Source organism: Rana temporaria, chromosome 2 (assembly GCF_905171775.1).
Source record: "Rana temporaria chromosome 2, aRanTem1.1, whole genome shotgun sequence".
Classification (NCBI taxonomy): domain Eukaryota; kingdom Metazoa; phylum Chordata; class Amphibia; order Anura; family Ranidae; genus Rana; species Rana temporaria.
The window spans coordinates 231720501-231726705 of NC_053490.1; positions in this window are offsets into that span (position 1 = coordinate 231720501).

Here is a 6205-nt window from a genome sequence, read left to right on the forward strand (position 1 = left end):
GCTTTCCTCCAACCACTTTGCATATTATTTTATCTATATACTGTGATTCTGTACTTGCCAAATATGCTGCAGAAATCTCCCTCCACTGAGTCTGGCTGCAACCATTTCAACTGTGGGCAGCTGAAGCTGCTACCTGTTCACTTCCTGGATTTACACAGAGACACACCTCTTCTTTACCAGTTCTCATTGGCCCTCTTATGACCCAACCCCCCCCCCCCACTTCCTGGAAAACGTTCACGCCAGTTAGAGAGAGAGCTGTGCACAATGGGGCAGATTCACAAAGATCTGCATCGGGGAAGCGTATCTGAGATACGCTATGCCGCCGTAACTTACCTGGCTTTGGTTTGAATCCAGAAAGAATTTGCGTCATAAGTTACGGCGGCGTAGTGTATCTCTCGCAGCGTAAGGGCGCGGAATTCAAATGCGGCGAGTAGGGGGCGTGTTTCATTTAAATGAAGTGCGTCCCCGCGCCGAACGAACTGCGCATGCCCCGTCCGTCAAAACTCCCAGGGTGCATTTCTCCAAATGTTTTCGGCGTGAACGTAAATGGCGTCCAGCCCCATTCACGGACGACTTACGCAAACGAAGAAAGATTTTCAAAATGATACGCGGGAACGACGGCCATACTTAACATTGAGTACGCCACCAGATAGCAGCTTTAACTATACGCCGGAAAAAGCCGAACAGAAACGACGTAAAAGAATGCGACGGCCACTCGTACGTTCGTGGATCGTCGGAAATAGCTAATTTACATACTCGCCGGGGATTACGACGTGAACGCCACCCAGCGGCCGCCGGAAAATTGCATCTTAGATCCAACGGCGTACTAAGGCGTACGCCTGTCGGATCTAACACAGATGCCGTCGTATCTTGTTTGGAGGATACCAAAACAAAGATACGACGCGCAAAATTTGAAATTACGCGGCGTATCAACCGATACGCCGGCGTTATTTTCTTTTGAGGATCTGCCCCAATGTCTTTAGTCAAGGCTTTTTACCAGACAAACATGAAGTGGGCTGTATAAGGTGTTTACTGGCAGAAAAAATGTTTTACTCTTCAAAGTTAAAACAACAAGGGCTAAGGATTTAATAGATGGAAAGTTGAAAAAATTACCGAAGGTCCACTTTAATGTGTAGATAAAAAAAATCTAAATTAGCAAACAAGTTAAAGCAGAACTTCAGGCATTGTTTTTATTCGAATCTGCAGTGTAAATAAGAATTAAAGTGGTTGGCTAAAGGCTTTTTACACTAATGCATTCTGGGGGGGGGGCAGGGCTGTGCCGCACTGTATGTGTGTCAGTAGACACACACACACAGTGCAGCTTGGGATCGAGCCTGCATGAGTGCCTCCACAGCAAACAACTTACTATGGAGGCACTCTGCAGGGGGGAGGAGCCAGGAACGTTGGCGGGGGACCCCAAAAAGGTAAGATCGGGGCTGCTCTGTGCAAATCCATTGCACAGAATAGGTAGCTATGATGTGTTTTTTTATAAAAAAAATAAAAAAGAGCCTTTCCAATCACTTTAAGTCTCAAGGGGTGTATGTCACTATAAAAATCGTACTTTTGTTATACTTGAAATGTACACTTTCATTAAAGCAGGAAATCCTAGCTATCGCTATACTTTTGGCCCTCAACTAGGATAGCTGTGGCTCTCATACTCAGAAGATGCACTGTCATGTTTCCACCCCTCCTCTCCCCAAAGCATTCTGTGAATGGGCAATGGGAGAGAGGGGCAGACAAATAACACTGCGGCTTCCATGAAAGTTTACATATGAAAGAAAGTATGATACTTAAAGAATGCAGATTTTTTTTATTTTTTTAATGCCTGTAAATCTCCTTTTTAATCTATCCTAAACCAGTGTGTGTGTGGCTGTATACATGTAGTAGATACTGGTTGCAGTAGACATGCTACGAGTTGTTTATATAAGGATATAGGATAATGTGTTTTTACTGATTGAAAGTTGTATTCCTTAAATGAAGGGTTATTTTTATTGCTGACCTAGATATAATGTAGAGCGAATAAAAGAAATGAACATCTGTTCAACATCTTCGGGAACACATTGGGAACATTTAACCTGCAAAGATAAAAATATGAGAGCTTCCATTGCCAGTTTGTTTTTAAGGCGCAAGCTCCATGACTGCCTTTTTATTCTTTGTTCGCAGTTTTGTGAGTCACTTAACAGGCAAAGTTTTTATTTTTATTTTGGATAGAGCATGGGAGAGTTAAAACCCCTGTCAGATTTTTTTATTTTGCCATCTGTATCACATTGCGGAGATTTCTCTTCACTTCCTGTCCCATAGCTAAACAGGAAGTGAGAAGAAATCCCTGCAAATTAAGGAAATTCTTTGGGGGACCCCCTGTCACCAGAACTAGTGTCCCCATTGGAAGATTTCCCCTTACTTTTCTGGGGACAAGTAACCATTTTGGATTTTATTTTACTTTCACTTTCAATAACAGTAAACAGGACAAATTGAGAGGGTGAATCACCTTAATGGGGGAACAGACAGCAATAAAAACTGACAGGTATTCTAATCTTGCTCTGCACTATCCAAAACAAAACAAAAAGTTCTAGCTTTAGTTGGAATCTCAAGTTGCCTGATGGTTTCAGTTAGTGGCTTACTAATTTGTGAATCAGTTTTTGAGACCAATAGTGCCGCCAGTGTTTGTGTCTTACAATATCTGACATTGGTAGCACACAAAGGTTTTTTTTTTTTTTTGTTAAAGCGGGAGTTCACCCATTTGTTAAATTTTTTTTTTTCTCCCCTTAGATTCCTGCTCGTTCGGTCTAGGGGAATCGGCTATTTGTATTAAAATATGAGCAGTACTTACCCGTTTTCGAGCTGCATCTTCTTCCGTCGCTTCCGGGTATGGGTCTTCGGGAGCGGGCGTTCCTTCTTGATTGACAGTCTTCCGAGAGGCTTCCGACGGTCGCATCCATCGCGTCACTCGTAGCCGAAAGAAGCCGAACGTCGGTGCGGCTCTATACTGCGCCTGCGCACCGACGTTCGGCTTCTTTCGGAAAATCGTGACGCGATGGATGCGACCGTCGGAAGCCTCTCGGAAGCCTGTCAATCAAGAAGGAACGCCCATTCCCGCAGCCCATACCCGGAAGCGACGGAGAGGATGCATCTCGTAAACGGGTAAGTACTGCACATATTTTAAAACAAATAGCCGATTCCCCTAGAGAAAACGAGCAGGAATCTAAGGGGAAAAAGTGCCCTCTAAGGGTGAACCCCCGCTTTAAGAGACGTACAGCCAAAGCTCATTTGGCTATACTTCTCCTGTGGATCACAGGAGTGCAAATCCTTCTGCACTTCTGTGGCCTGTTTTCAGCAGACAGCGGGCTGCCGTCACAGAGCCGGTCCAGGCACAGGCAAGATCGCGGCAATGAAGTCAGGATCTGCCCACATGCCTGGACGGGCACCTGGCCCAGCCTCTCAGTGTACCACTGAAAGCCTGAGCCGGCTGCTCCCGCTCCCTCCACAGCCCAGTGCTCCAGTGAATGAAGGGGGCAGAGTAGAGAGCAGTGACTGACAGTCACCACCACTCTGCTCACGGAGCCCTGAGAATAGAGCGATTGGTGGTGTTTGATCGCTTGGTTCTCAGTGTTAGAGCTGGCGAGCGACAGATGCATCATCTACCACCTAGGTAAGTAGGATTCTTCAAAAAAAGATCACCCATACTTCTCTTTTAAATCCCTTTAGAACACAGTTGTTGCATGAGGGAAAAGTATCACCAAATGACCAGATTGATTAGATACTGTGCAGATGTTCATCTATTTTTTTTTAAGAAGCCACTCACTGATCAATGTACTGTAGTTTGATTGTTTATTTTACAAGATAGCAGAGAAGTGATACATCTTCCATAAAAGTTTGTATTTGGATGGCCAGTTTACATGTATTTTTTCACAACATGATTTGTTAGGTTTATTTTTTTTATAGTAATATTATTGCTGTGTATTATGTGATAAAAATAAAGTTTATTTTTTTTTCTCTAGTTTTATCTATTGCCTTGTGTTGCAGTTGCGCTAAGCAAAGTAAAAGGCATAACCAAAATACTTACTGATGATTCTGCCCAGGGTGCATCACTACTATACTTAAAGAGGGGGTTCACCCTATAAATTTTTTTTTTTCTAGCATTAAATTAAGCATAGTAGCGCGAGCTACAGTATGCCTTTTTTTTATTTTTGCCCCGTACTCACTGTGCAATCCTATAGTGAAGATTCCGACTCCCCGCGGAGAATGGGCGTTCCTATCCAGAGGGAAGATGATTGACGGCCGGCTCTGGCGCGTCACGCTTCTCCGGAAATAGCCGAAATAGGACTTGGCTCTTCACGGCGCCTGCGCATAGTCTGTGCGCAGGCGCCGTATAGCGCTGTGAAGAGCCGAGACCTACTCCGGCTATCTTCGGGGAGTGTGACGTGCCATATCCGGCCGTCAATCATCTTCCCTCTGGATAGGAACGCCCATTCCCCACGGGGAGTCGGAATCTTCACTATAGGATTAAACAGTGAGTACAGGGCAAAATAAATAAATAAAGGCATACTGTAGCTCGCGCTACTATGCTTAATTTAATGCTAAAATGTTGTTATTGTGGGTGAACCACCGCTTTAAATTAGGATGTCCATTCATTTTACTGTCTTTACAAACAGCAATAGAAATATCTGAAGAAAGAAGAAGCCTTACCTTTCCAGCAGCGTGTTTTTAAACCAGCTTCCGCAGGTATTTAATCAACCAGATGAGTTAACCACTCCAATACCAAGCACTTTCACCCTCTTCCTGCCCAGGTAAATTTTCAGCTTTCTGCGCTGTTGCACTTTAAATCACAACTGCACAGTTATGCAAAACTGTACCTAAATTACATTTCTATCATTGTTTGAGATGGATAGAGCCTTCTTTTGGTGGTATTTTACCACTGGGTTTTTTACATTTAAAAAAAAATACGTTTTTCTCTGTTAATAAAATCAGTAATTTTTATTCTTCACTGATGTGGCTGCACTGATGGACGTCCTCTCAGAACTGGAAAGCTGCATTGTAGCCGCCTTTCGGCTATAGCATGGGCAGGAACTGTTTGAATACCTGTTTCCCCCTTTGCATACAGTGGTTCTTCCCATTGGCTCATACATCCTGTAATGACATACAAGGGCCACACACAGCGAGGGTAGCAGGAATTCACAAACACTGAAATGCTGAATATTTGCAGTGGCGGTTTAAGACTTGGACCTCTGGAAAGGTAAGTATAGAGCTGAAAGAAGAGATGGAGGAGGAAGAGTCCTCGAAACGCGTCCTGCGACCCCCACTTTTACACGCGACCATCATCCACTGAGAGCTGTCCTTGGGATTGAGCGAGCCAAGCAGGAGCAGCCCAGCTCTTCACCTGTCAGCTGGCCACACAGTGATCCGGACATCTATCCTTTCCTTGTGACTGTGTTGTGTTTCATGGACTATATGCACTCTGTGACGAGACCCTTTGCTCGCTCGATTCTGCCCTCCCGACACTCCTCTGCTACTATTGAGTCAGCTTGCAGATTGCAACGTCTGATGGTCCAGTCATCCAAGGTCCCGGGATCCGAATTACAGCTATGTGCCATTCGGACCCATTAAGAACACACACCAGGCAGGCTGTATGTAAGTTCAAACAGGACTCTCTTTAATGGCAGCATTCAGCTGGTTATATACAGTTTACAAGCTTATCATCAATCAAAGAACAATGAAATCTCCACCCCCTTTTCACACACTGGGGCATCCATACAGATTATAGGTAGACACTCTGGTGCCGACCCTGACAAGACACATTTCTTTAGATAATGACATCAGTGAAGTTTATTACTAATCGTAACAGAATACAGAATAACAACGAAGCAATCAGAATAATTAACCTGAGCCAATTATCTAATCATTTAGCCTGACGAGGTGAATAGGTCTCGTCTGCAATTCCCCACGATACAATACACATCTCTTAAGGTCTTCTTCACACACACAATAGATCAATTAACCTTTAGAATAGAGAGCTGGCTGGTGGTGGAACATTAGCATTTCAACAGTCTGTTATGCAGAGGAATGAGTCACTCTGGCCCACATGAAATCACCTGTAATATGTCCCATCTCATGTAATACATGAATTATGATTTATTAGCAACCCTCTCCTGTGTAACAGATGTCAAGTAGAAACACTTTAGCATCCCAAGGTCCATGACACACTCAT